The 12,581-nt window shown below is 40.2% G+C and overlaps 1 protein-coding gene across 5 annotated transcripts in view; it reads right to left on the bottom strand.

Moving 5' to 3' along the window:
• SPECC1 (sperm antigen with calponin homology and coiled-coil domains 1) overlaps positions 1-2,629 on the bottom strand; it is an 89,224-nt gene extending 86,595 nt beyond the window's left edge. For 2 of the 5 annotated variants that reach the window (XM_027806463.2, XM_027806462.2), the window contains exons 1-2: positions 2,241-2,629; positions 1,937-2,040 (exon numbers count right to left, since the gene is read on the bottom strand). The gene's annotated coding sequence lies outside the window, so the exon portion shown is untranslated. Of the gene's footprint in view, positions 1-1,936; positions 2,082-2,240 lie in introns of those variants that run through there. The other 3 variants (XR_008733529.1, XM_027806466.2, XM_055718337.1) reach the window with 2 other exon arrangements.
• Positions 2,630-12,581: the final 9,952 nt, after the last annotated feature.

Genomic DNA, 12,581 nt, shown 5'->3' with positions numbered 1-12,581 from the left:
AATTGCTAAAGAAATTAAGAATAATTACAAGTGGTTTGCCTGATAATTACCTGTCATTACATTTTTCTGTGGCATAGAGGGTAGATACATCTACAAGAAAGAAGGAATGATCATGTTTTTTGGAATGGCAGACAGACGCACAGCATGTGGCTCCATGGTAATCCTGTCTGGTACATGCACACAGACTGGCTGGTTCCCTGTCCCCTCAAAACATGGAGGGATGGCATCGCAGTCGATGTGCTCGCTTGGGATTCCACCTGGTTCTATCCTCAGCTCCAGCACAGATTTATTGTACTACCTCTACCATGTAATCTTCCATTTTCCTTGTAGATTTCATACATTTTCCATGTATAAAAATGGGATCACACTTGTTCACTAAATAGCATATTTATGAAGATACACTCATTCATGTGCCTTGGAAAGGAACGCCACAGGAAAAAAAAGGAAAAATGAGATAAATCAACAGCTGTCACACAGCACACAAGTGAGCAGCCTCACAGATTGCCACATACTGGGACGTTTCCCTGACTCCTATTTTCCATCCATTACAATGCAGAGAAATAATTGAGATCTGGAAGCTATCCCTTAAGGAAATATTTATCTTCCATTAAAGTGCAGAATAGGGCACTTATATAAACATTCAGAAGTTCCCAGTTTAAGTGACAGCATTAACAGAAAGGGTTCTTTGCAAGGACAAGGATGTAATTTCAAAACGGCAGGAGAACCTAGAGGACTTCTGCATTTTAAAAATATTCATACCAAACAGGAACAGAACAGATTCAGGCACCAGTATCAAGTGTTTACAACTGTGACTTAAGCAACCACTGATAGACTGAAAGACCCACTTTGGTGGGCTACATAATGACATTGATTTCTTTTTTAGAACTGAAGTAGAAAAGGAAGGGGTAGTGCATACATATGTACATGTTAGGATGACGTATTCTTATGCTAGTTATCTGTTAAATTGTGTAGACAATGAACACTGTTTCAGCAAATCGAATATCCTCTCTCCTGCTGAGGTTACAGGGGCAGAGAGCACTTCATAATTTAGAAAGGGTAGAAGAAGAACATGCAAAACAGTCTGTTTTAGAGGCGAGACAGAAAGGATTAGCAGGGGATGTCTAGAAGAACTTAAGCCTGTGTACAAGAGAAAGGGGTAGAAAAATCGCTGTTTTCAAACCAGTTCTACCAGTAAACCTTTACTGCCACATACACAGGACTTAATTAACAGCTCTACAACTTTACCATATAAATGCTATTATTATTACTATTGTTATTATGATCAAGCTTCACTCCACTGTACAATTTGAAGGACAACTGTTAAAGGGCTATAATTAAAGGGTCCTGCTGAGAATCTGAACAGCTCTTTGCTGTAGTGTTTTAAGAGGGTACGCGGCTGGCGTGCTCCCCGATGCTTTCACGGATCCCCCTGCAGAGATGCTAGCTGTCAAACCAATTTGCTTAGCAGCTTGTTCCTTTCTGCTGTTTCTGGACTGGACTATGTGAATATGCAGTAGCAGAGGAAAACCTGCTCATGCTCCTGCTTCGTTTAACTGTTGGAGCACAACTTAAATTGCCAGAGGAGAAAGCAGAAACAGGCACAGAAACAGCTTCAGCCCTTCTCTCACTACATTATGCAGCTGACCAGAAGAAAAATTACAGTAGCCAGTTCTCACCGGCTCATGTGGTGGTATTTTGGGTTTTGTTGCTGTAATGGCTTTAGACCACCCCCAGCTCATTTTTAGCCAATTCAGAGTTGTTTGCACTGCACATGTTTTGTGTAATTTAGTTTTAGAGTGAGATACTACAAAAAAAAAAAAGTGTTGTTGAGCAAAGCAGGTCCATTCACTCTAAGAATACATTATTGATCCTAGAACCCTTCTAGAGAAAATACAGTCCCCACATTAAAAAATAAATAAAAAATTAAAATACTTACAGTAAAAGCTTGTCCTCTTTTCTGCATTAAAAAGAAAACAGTCTCCCACTAGCTCCTGACAGCATGTGCAAACCAGACTGAAAATTCAGGGCTTGAGTGCTTCCCTGAGAGGAAAACCACATTGCAGTGAGACACAGAGCTGCCTGAGAAATGATTCACATACGGAAGCAAGCTGGCTTCACCAGCGCTTTGGCATTCAGCACACACACACACATATGCACACTTGCTTACTCAGGGGAATAAGAAATATTATATTTTCATCAAAGCAAGGAGGATTTATGCAAGAAATCCATTTGTATCCCACCTCCAAAACACCGAGATGCTTCAATCCGTAAGGCAGATGAGTTTCTTGCAGTACCCCATCATCCCCAACAGCAGAACTGGACACTGGGCAGAGAACTTAAACCAAAGACGAATCTGCACAATCCAATCAAGTAAAAACATGCGGTATGTACAATGTAGGAAGGGCAAGGAGGTGGCCAAAGAAAGAAGGCATTTTTCAGAGGCAACTGCAGAAGCAGCTTTCAGAAGCTTTTTATATTCCATGCTAATAATCTCTTCCCCAGAGTGCCAGCAATCACAGCCAGGACACCTTACGACATTTCCCTTGCCTCCATCATTGCTTAAAAAAAGTGGAAAAGAGTGTGCGTGCGTGCAGGAAAGGAAGATATATCAAGACAGAGGATTTTACACAAGAAGTAACTAGAATCAGTCTCTAGTGACTTCTCTTGAGCTGCGTAAGAAGAAGTGTCAATCTGTTCTTTATTTAGAAGAACGCAAATAAGGGACAAGAGGGAGCAGTGCTCAAGAACTTTCCTCTTAAGCTTTCTGAAGAGAATCTGTATCTGAAAACAGGAAAGGTAGAGCCAGAAGTCTTTAACAGAGTTAGAGCAGGCAAAGATAGTATCAAGCTGGAGGAAACAGAGGGGATGCAAAAAGAAATCAAATCCAAATCTAATTTTCAAACACTGAAACCTAAGTTGTTTAGAACTGGGCTTTCTGTTAAACTCTGGACGGAGAGAGGGCTCTTCACTCTCTGATGCCTCTGACCCAAGACATTCAGACTATGACTACAGATCAGGAATCCTCTTCTGAACTGCCGAGAGGGATCTTTTCCCAGCAGTGTGGACCTAGTATACATGCAGTGTTGATGTTGCAACAGTAGTCTCATAATAGACAGAAAGATCAGGAAGATCTACAATATGAGCCTAAAAAGAGTTGCTGCATCTGAATAGTTCAGCCTTACCACATCCTCCGGAACTCTTTACTCTAGGTGCTGAAGGGGCTTCAAGGAAGCTAACGTTATGCCAAGAGTAAATCTACATTTCAGTTCAGTATTGGCACCACTGTTATTGCAGAATAACCAAAGCTTAGGAGACAGGGTGAGTCCAAGATGAATCCCTTCTGAAGGTTATAGATTTGGGATCTAACTTTCTCATGATATTCTTAAAGAGCGAGGAACGCTCGCTTGCCTTCAGATCTTCAAACACCAGAAGAAGAAAAAGACCACACAATGACTTATTTAACATATGATAATGGCCTGTGTTTGGCAGGTCTCAAGCATACATTACCAGTTGTAAGTCCCTAAACATTCAACCAATCATGCCAGGTGCTATTCCAAGTTCACCAATGCCTACAACACCAATCCTTCTAGCCAACCTACTTTGCCATTTTTTTCAGTACCCAAGAACAGGCTGTGTAATCACAGGCGGAAGAACTTACCCATTACAGATTCATACACATTAATGTTCAGGAGTTTTTGAGATTATTCACATCTCCAATAAGATGGCAGTACTTTCTGTCATTCATATTAACAAAACTCTTGTAGGTACTGCGATCTATGTGCACTGTGTTTCTCCTCCCTGAGGAGGTGACACTACATTCAGTGATGCATGCATAGGCAATGAGGTCACTCAGGTACCCAGCGGAGGGACTGCAAGTCACTCCCTCTGCTTTGATTATGGGCCACCTTCAAAACTGAACAGATACAGCTGAAAGATACTGACTCAGACGCAAACAGCTGCACGTCCCTGGACCCTGAACTCTTAAATGGGAGGGACATCACCTTGCTGAAAAGCTTCATTGTCTGAAGAAAACACACACACTTTTTGGACTGCAGTGCACTGTCTCTTTGCCATTGGCAGTGCGTTCATATAGGGTCATCAGTGGGAGAGCAGTGTTGTCAGCTCAGCAGGTTTTCCTATCCTTCAGCCAAGAGAAATAAAGAACTGAAATGAGGGGAGTGAGGACAGGACATGCGTTACTATATTTCCTTTGCAACAGTATTTTTAGCTTTGATAAATATAACTTAACCAAAACTTAAAAATGAAAATGCTTGGACATAAGGAGACGGTCACAGCATTTACATGCTTCAGCTTTGGTAGACTGACTGGAATAGTGAAATACAATTTTCCCAAACCCAACAAGACCAGACAGTACATTTGTTTATTTAGAGGTTTTCTGGGAGCACTTACTACTATAATTATCTGATCTCTTTACTTAGACCAAAGAATTAATCAGCACAAAACCTTTAGAATTGAAAAATTGTCTTTCTGTTTAATGAACAAAGAGCCCAGAAGCAGACAGCTAAAACAAGCTGGCCACGCTCATAAAGAAAGCCTGTGGCTTGTCCAGGGCTTTAACCATAATTACTTTCACACAGCCAGGATGAGAAAACAATTTCAAGTAGTGATATAAACTTTTTAAAAAGATTCTGCCAGGTTCTCACCCAGCTGGTAAATTTGGTTGACAGACAAAATTACAGTGAGCATATTGTTTGCATGCTGTTCAATCCACTAGCTCCCACGACTCTGCAACAAGGTATGTGAGAGTAAGACCAAACCCCGCAAATCAATACACCTTTAAAACACTGCATTTGAGGAATTTAAATGTTTTATGTTGTGACCTGCACTGCCTGTGCAATTTTACAAGAACTAATATGGACGAGACACAACTTAATGGAATGGGCAAAGGGCAGAATTTCTAGTGGCATAGCTCATTTGAGAAGCAAATGCACAGAAAGAGTGTGGAAAACAAGGTTCACACAAGGAACCTCGTTTTGCCTTTACAGATATTTATGCTATATTTAACTGATCTTGTGCATGAAACAATCTTAATTACAAAGGAGAGAAATTCCATAAACAAGGCTATTATGTCAATAACAACGTCTTTTTAAAGTAAGTCTCTAATTCAGTTATAAAGCTTGGAACTGTCTGGAGTTATAAAACCAAAAGTAATTACAAAGGAAAGTCTGCATCAGAATGTGGGCATTAGTGGAGTCAGGCCATGGCTCTAGGACAGCATTTACTCCAACACTTTCTTCCTTTTTGTACATAACTGATACAAGCTTCTTTATTTTCTCCGTTCCCCTACAGATGTCAGGAAGTTCAAGCAGCTAGTGGACGTTTGCAGAATGAATCATGGGACACAGACACCACTTTCCATTTTGACAAAAATAACTGCTATTCAGTTAACAAGATGATGCTGATCAAACGGGAGGATATAAAGAGTGAACTCCTGCAACTGTTGCCAAAAAGGCTCTGCCAGCCCAAGAAAGCTGTATGTGCTGACTTGGAGAACTCAAATTTCCCTCCCCCCCACCCCCAATCCTGTTCCTAAGAGATTATTACACAGTTTCATGTGCCCACTCACATACCTGAGGGGCTCAGCCTGTGGAATGGCTGCCAGCTTTGACCTGCAACTAGAGAAAATATTTGTTGCTGAAAGAGAAGAGAATAATTAAAATTTGAAAAAAGGCAGATATGTTTTATGGAACATGGAGTACTATAGGAGACAAGAAAAACAGCTTCCTCCAGTGCCTATTGCCAAAATTTCAAGAGACCAGACAACAACTTTAAAATTTCCAAGGGAACAGCCACTAAGTGAAAAATAGAATTAGGAAACTGCCTGTTTCAAAAGTAAGTCTGTAAGAAGTGCCAGCATTTTTCAGCATTTCCGTCATTTCCGAGTAGAACACTTAAGAGTTAAGTCATCTATCTACAAAAAAAAAAAAAAGGCAACCCATAGAAAAAGGCAAAATGAGGAAGAAAATCTCTGTGGTTAAGGAATATTCATTGTATTTCACGTTTAAATAAAAATCTCTGATCACACTTGCACACACTCATCCAAAGTTTATTTTTCTCTGTTTACAAATGTCTGCACTTTCTTACGCATCGGAGGCAGCAACAAACCAAGGATAGCTTTACTGCAGTCACCTTTCTATTCAACATGCAGCTAAACCTAAATATGCAAAAAAGTCAATACTCAGTGTTCTTCCCTAAAAAGGCAAGATAAGACTTTTCATGGTTTTTTTATTTAAATGAATTTTTTTATTTCCATGACTGAGTGAAAGACTTAGGCGAAAGGGAGTATCTCTATTCCTTATTATTCTTCACAGTTAGTTTTCTGATATATAGGTTATAACATGGCATTCATTAACAATTCATAATGAATTACCATATTCAAGTAGCACAGCAAGTTTTTACTACCTACACAGGCAAAACACCGCACAACCCTTACTCGCTCCCTTTGCTTATAGTCCAAAAGGGATCAATGATGGAAAAGCTTGCATTTTATCGCCTAACGGGAAAGGAATTACAACAGGTACCCATTAGAAACACTAAGGAACCTTGAAAAGAAAACCATTTCATTAAATTTTTGCTGATCACTGTCAATGGAGAGCTGGGCAGGAAAATTAAGGACTGGAAAAGATGCGTGCTGGAGGCTGCCTTAGAATTCAAAAACCCCAAAGGGATGGTGGAGGAATGCCCCATTGCTTTGAACTTCTAGGTACATTTCAGGGTGATGCAGTTAAAAGACCCAAGTTGTCAGCTTTGTTTCAGAGGGCCTTGCACTAGAACTGCTGACAGCCGCTGAATGGAAGCAGAACTGCAGGGTATGCCTAGATGCACAGAGTGCATCACAGGGAGCCCAGCAGCAACAAAAACTAGGACAAATTAACAGAAAACTGATGAAGCACAAGGAGTTCAAGTCCCAGGAGACAAACAAGCCCTCCAACGTAGATCAGGATTTCAGAAAAAGCACTATTGGTAATGTTTGACTCCCCTTATAGCAATGTCTTAGAGTTTCCATCTTGTTCTTACCATCTGCATCTTTTACAGATTACTTCAACAGAATCAGCTAATCATTGCAGTAGCTTAATAACTCATCTATTTTACAGGTAGGGAAGCAAAGGCAACTAAATGCCTGACCAAGTAACATAAGCTAGTAAGAATCTACAGTGCTCACTGATTTTAGTGCCCATATAGTAAGCCAGCAGTTCTGTGAAAGACACACATACCGTATCACATAGGCACCCAGAACCAGAGCATGAAAGTTTGGTGTTGGTGACTTAATCAAATCCAGAAAAAAAAAAAGGAGAATCTAAATTAAAGTTTAGCAATCCCTTGCTTCCAGACAGCTGGTTTGTTCATACATTTCTTTTTGCTGTTTAAACTTCTAAATCAACTTCTCACAATTGAGAAATTTAACCATGTAACTGAAATTTGAATTATGCACAGACCAAGATCCTCCCAGTATTAACCACAGTGTTACAGAATAACTATTAAGAAACAGGCAGTGGTATAATGCAAGCAAATTCCATTTTGAGATCCAGGTTCTGCTTTCAAGATTTCTTATGAAAATTATTTCCTTGGATATCTTGGTTAGTAATCACAATTACTTCAGATTTTAAACCCTCAGTCCAAATGTGGCACACAATAGACATTATAACTAAAGTCAATTATGAGTATTATCAAGCTCAGCAAAAACGGTCTCAGTATGTGGATCATGTTGCCTACGAGGCAGGTAAGGACAAACATCAGCACTTCATCAGCATGAACTCATCGTCCAGACAGGCAGAACTCTTTCCATCACAGAGGTGCACAGCACCACTCACTGTTATGTCAGCTGTACACACACACACAGAAAGTGAATGCAAACTGCACCTCCCCTCAAGGCCCATAAGCTCAGCCTCCCAGAACAGCTCATTACACAAATGGAAGCCTCCCTTACCAAAAGGTGGAAGGCCTAAGTGCCAAAACCAGTGGGCACGGCTAATGAAGTGGGAGAGCAGCAGAAATAGGTGCTCAGCTTTCCAGGTCTTTACGAAAGCAAGTGATAATTTAAATTCTCCAGCAGATACTAGAATAGGAGTGTAATTAAGCAAGAGAACAGACTGCACGAAAATTAAGAAGTATCCTATGGAGTTTGTGACCTGTTTACCGTAAGTAAATAAATGAAAGCAAAACCACCCCCTGAGGTGACAGAGTTAGCATGAGGGACATTAGTGAACCTGTCACACGGAGAAGCACATAGAAACAACTGTCATTACAGAGCAAAAGAGGATAGGCTGGCCAAGCAACAGGGACTTGGGAAAGAAAGCAGATGCCAGAGAAGGAAAGGGGAAGATTAGGAAATCCAGGACAGCAGGGAAGTCACTCAGGGCACTGCCCAACACACACTGGCACACAGCAGCTGAAGGCCTTGAGCAAAAATGTAGCTGTTTGGGAATACGGAGAAACGAGAGGAACACACACAAGCCAGCTCAATTTTTTCTGCTCCACAGTGAATCACTCAGCAACTCTGCCTGCTCCTGTGGCAAGTGGAATACCACAATTCTGCATTCTTCGTTAGGATTAATTAGTTCACTTGTTGACAGTATCAAAAGAAAGGCTAAGCGCTGGCTCAGTCGAGGAAAGCGACATTTCCCTACTCCTGCAGGAGCCTGCTGGTGAAGGCATGCTCTCCAGGGGGAGCTGGGCCAGTCCCTGCCTGGGTTAACTGTCCTCTATCCTCTGATTTGAAGACAGACTCCAGAATCAGTCTTACTCATTTCAGTGCCATTAATATTCACTGTTATGAAAAAGAAATACGTTATTTTTTTCCTCTTCGATATTGCGTGTGATCTCATTGAAACCATGAAAACAACAGCCTAAGCATTTTGCCCTGTGTATCTCAGGGAGCTAGAAGCCTTCTACCAGCACGAAACTCTTACAGCAGTTACCATGGTGATACTGGTAATAGATACTTAAAGGCAGCTCACTCATCATCACATCTATTAGATATTAGGAGGCTTTAGTAAGAAAGCCACAAGAAGCTTGAAACCAGGGAACCTACCAGGCTTAGTGATGGTATAAGTGGACAAGAAATGTATGGAGAGGGATCTGCTTATACCAACGTTTAGCTGGACACAAAGGACTCCTGTTCAAATCTGAAATGGCACTGAAGCTCAAGAATAAGCTATTTTTAGTTAGTCATTTTAAAATTGGTTTGAAAGCCTCATTTCAATAGTAGTAGCTTTATAAATCCTTTCAGAGTAGTCATTGCCAGAAGTATAATAAAAAGCTGTGCTGCTGCTCACACCCCACCAGGCTGCTGGAAATTCCCAGGCCTGCCAACATCACCTGGAGGGGGTTCCTCCAACAGAGAAACACCAGTGGCGGCTGCAGAAAATGCTGCTCTCTGCACCCACCCCGCTGTCCTGACATCAGAGAACCATGAGCCCCATTCCTGCAATGCAGCCACAAATAGCCCTTGCCTCCCCACCTGGAGAGTTGGGCAGCCTAAGGAATAGTGTCACACTGCTTTTTAGACTTCATTATGCAGTGAGGCAACTTGAATCTGGATAAACATGAAGCTCACCAAGTTGAAGAGGTATCTTTGGTCATATAAATGTTAAATAATTAATTTTTTTATGTTCTAGCCTGTAGTGTTCCAGTCCACTGGAATGTAACGAAGAGAATCTGCAGAATCAGATCTCTAGATATGAAGCCACGTCACCAAGTTGGCTAAGCCTATTTAACAGTCATCAAACTGAGATTTCCTTTCTCTTTTTGCTGCATATTTCCATGACAACTTCCCTCCAGTATCAGCTTCTTTATATTGGAAAGGTTCTCAAAAGAGAATTTAGGCTTCTATAGCAACAGCTGAAATCCCTGGGAGATGATGATGTCTGAAACTTTATACAGCTCTTTTTTTAGACCATGATTTACAACACAAGTGCATTTTGAACTTCATAAGTAAAAATAAAAGTATGTGTAACATTATGGAAATTGTGAAGAGGAGTAACTTGCTGAAGTGGGACAAAAAGAAACCACCTTACTTTCAAAAAGGACATGCACTTTGAGATATAAAATGTTAAAGAGAGCAGACAGGATCACACAATCATATTCAAAACCCACATCCTGCTCCTTCTGAGTTACAGAAGAGTCACAAGGAACAAGTCTGCTGATCCTAAAAGGAGATTTTATTGAAATATCTCTCTGCAGTCTATCTTACATTGACACACAAAAATAATTAGTGTCAGGATGCCTTTTCAGTTTTAACTCACATATACCTGCCATTCAGCCACAATCTAACCTTCTTCCAGCACTTCAGCTGTTTGCCATCGTAGTGACAGCATTTACCAACATGGAAAGCCTTGCTACCTCAAAAGAAAAAAGCAACTGCACTCTCAAACAAATAAATTGGTTAAACTCACATAAGCCAAGGGAAGTACAGAATTAAAGCAACTTTCCTTCACTAAATTTAGGTATATTTCACCAAGCATTTTACTTCTTCAATGCCCTTTAAAAAAAACAAACAAAACAAAAATAAAACCCAAAAGACACCCACCCACCCCCCATGCACAACCTAAATGAGGAAGAAAGCATCAGACTTAATATATAGATGGGAAGACTACAGAATGGAAACAGGAGGTATTGCTGCCAGAATCGGAGCTCAGCAGGCTCCAGCACGCTTCCTTTTGTAACCACTAGAAACCTCTTTGCTACACAAGAGACAAGGTCAGCAGCGTGACCAACTGCAAAGCAGCCATACTTTCTTCTGCTTGTGGTGTGACTGAAAGCTCTTCCCTTTTTTTGTGAAAATATCCATTAATTCATCTCCTCTTCCTCTCATTCCCCTAGCTCATCATAGTTCTGCTAAAGGGAAAAAGGTGCAGACAGGTAGACATGAGTGAAAAAATGGATTTAATCTGATTATTGTTGACTTCCACCTTCAGCCACTTCCTGCCCAGTTAGATAACTTCAGAAGACACTGAATGGAAGTTTTACAAGAAGAAGTTGAATGCTATGAAATTATTATTTTTTTTTTTAGATAGTAATGCCAGAAATGACAGCCAAAGCCTATTCAAAACCTGGGAGCTCTACAACTAAGACGCATATGCAAAAACAGGATTCAGACAAAATCCCATTATTTCCAAGGTTTATCTTTCTTGTCTGGAGGAGAATATTGAAGCATGGGATAAAGTCCGAGTCACTGTAAAGGTCAGGCGAAACACAATTATTTAATATCCAGTTGTGCTGCCCTCTGCTGAAACAGACGCTGAGCATTCCATCCACTGCAGGCTGTAGAAAAACTCATGACCATCTGCACCTAACGCTGGTACCACACAGGAAAGAGGCACACTCACACTGAACAAAAACGTTTCATCTGAGACTAGGCAAGGTTAAAAATAACCTCAGCTCTTATACTGGACTTAACAAGCCTAAGATGAAAGTGTTATTCCAGTGGCAGCATTCAGACAGTAAGAGCCTGGTAAAGGACCAGGATCAAAATCACTGGCTGCAAACATCTGCAATAACAAAGGTTCACAGGTTTATAAAAAAGAAACAGCAGAAAGTTTCATTTGAACAACTTATTTATCAAAGAGGTGTTGAACTTTCAAATGCTTTCGCCAAGCCTTAGTCCTCCATCCGATTTCAGTCACATGAAAAGTCTGTTCAGGCAGATGAGATTATTCAAATACTCAAGCACGTGTATTTTTTCATATGTAAAACACAGAACAGCATAAGCTGGGAAAGGAGAAAACTATTTAAATACCTAAGAGGAGAATACAACATACACATATTTATATGTGTAAATATTTATAAATAAGTCTAAGTATTTTATATAATTATATCTACAAAACGTTTATAGAATCATTATATTTACAAACAGTAACCCAGCATTTTCTCCAAAACGTGGGAACAGACAAAAGAAAGTCAAAACAACATTCCAGATATACACGTAAACTCTCAGTGCTCAGATTCCAAATCCAACCTATCTTTTCTCCCTTTATGCCTTTGGTAAATAGGCTTTGCAGTGTGACTTCAAGATCAGCCCAACTAGGTTATTTTGGATCAAGGAGAAGATTGAAATCTGAAGTTCAGTGCTCCTTAGGGAGATCAGCCTGCCAGCAACCTTCTCTACCTTGTAAAAATACTGTTTCAGTAGATTTTAACAGGATGCTTTTCACTATTTCTGACCTTAAAAAAAAAAAAAGAAAGAAAGAAAGAAAGAAAGGAAAGCAAATAAACAAAAAAACTGGAAAGGGAGCACTGGGCTGGTGGACCCTGTTGGTCCTGCCAGTAGAGGGCAGTGGAAATTAAGAGGAAAGTTGTTGAAAAGGAACTTGATATAATGAAATATTTGAAGCGGTAAAACCATCAAGTTAAATCGTTATTTGAACCTAGCTATCCAGTCCTAAACGAAGACATAAGTCAAAAGTGCAAAGGATAACAAAAAGAAAGAAAATTTATTACTCTGGGATCCCTAATGAGTTGCGTTTCAGAGTGTCCAGAATGTTTCAGACTTAAATGCATTCTTTAACTGAAAACTATTTAAAAGATTTAATAATTCTTTTTATTTAGATACACTACTTTGA

Source organism: Falco cherrug, chromosome 1, assembly GCF_023634085.1.
Source record: "Falco cherrug isolate bFalChe1 chromosome 1, bFalChe1.pri, whole genome shotgun sequence".
In the NCBI taxonomy this organism is placed as follows: Eukaryota; Metazoa; Chordata; class Aves; order Falconiformes; family Falconidae; genus Falco; species Falco cherrug.
Note: the sequence above shows the minus strand (reverse complement) of the source record. Positions and strands in the feature narration are given on the sequence as shown.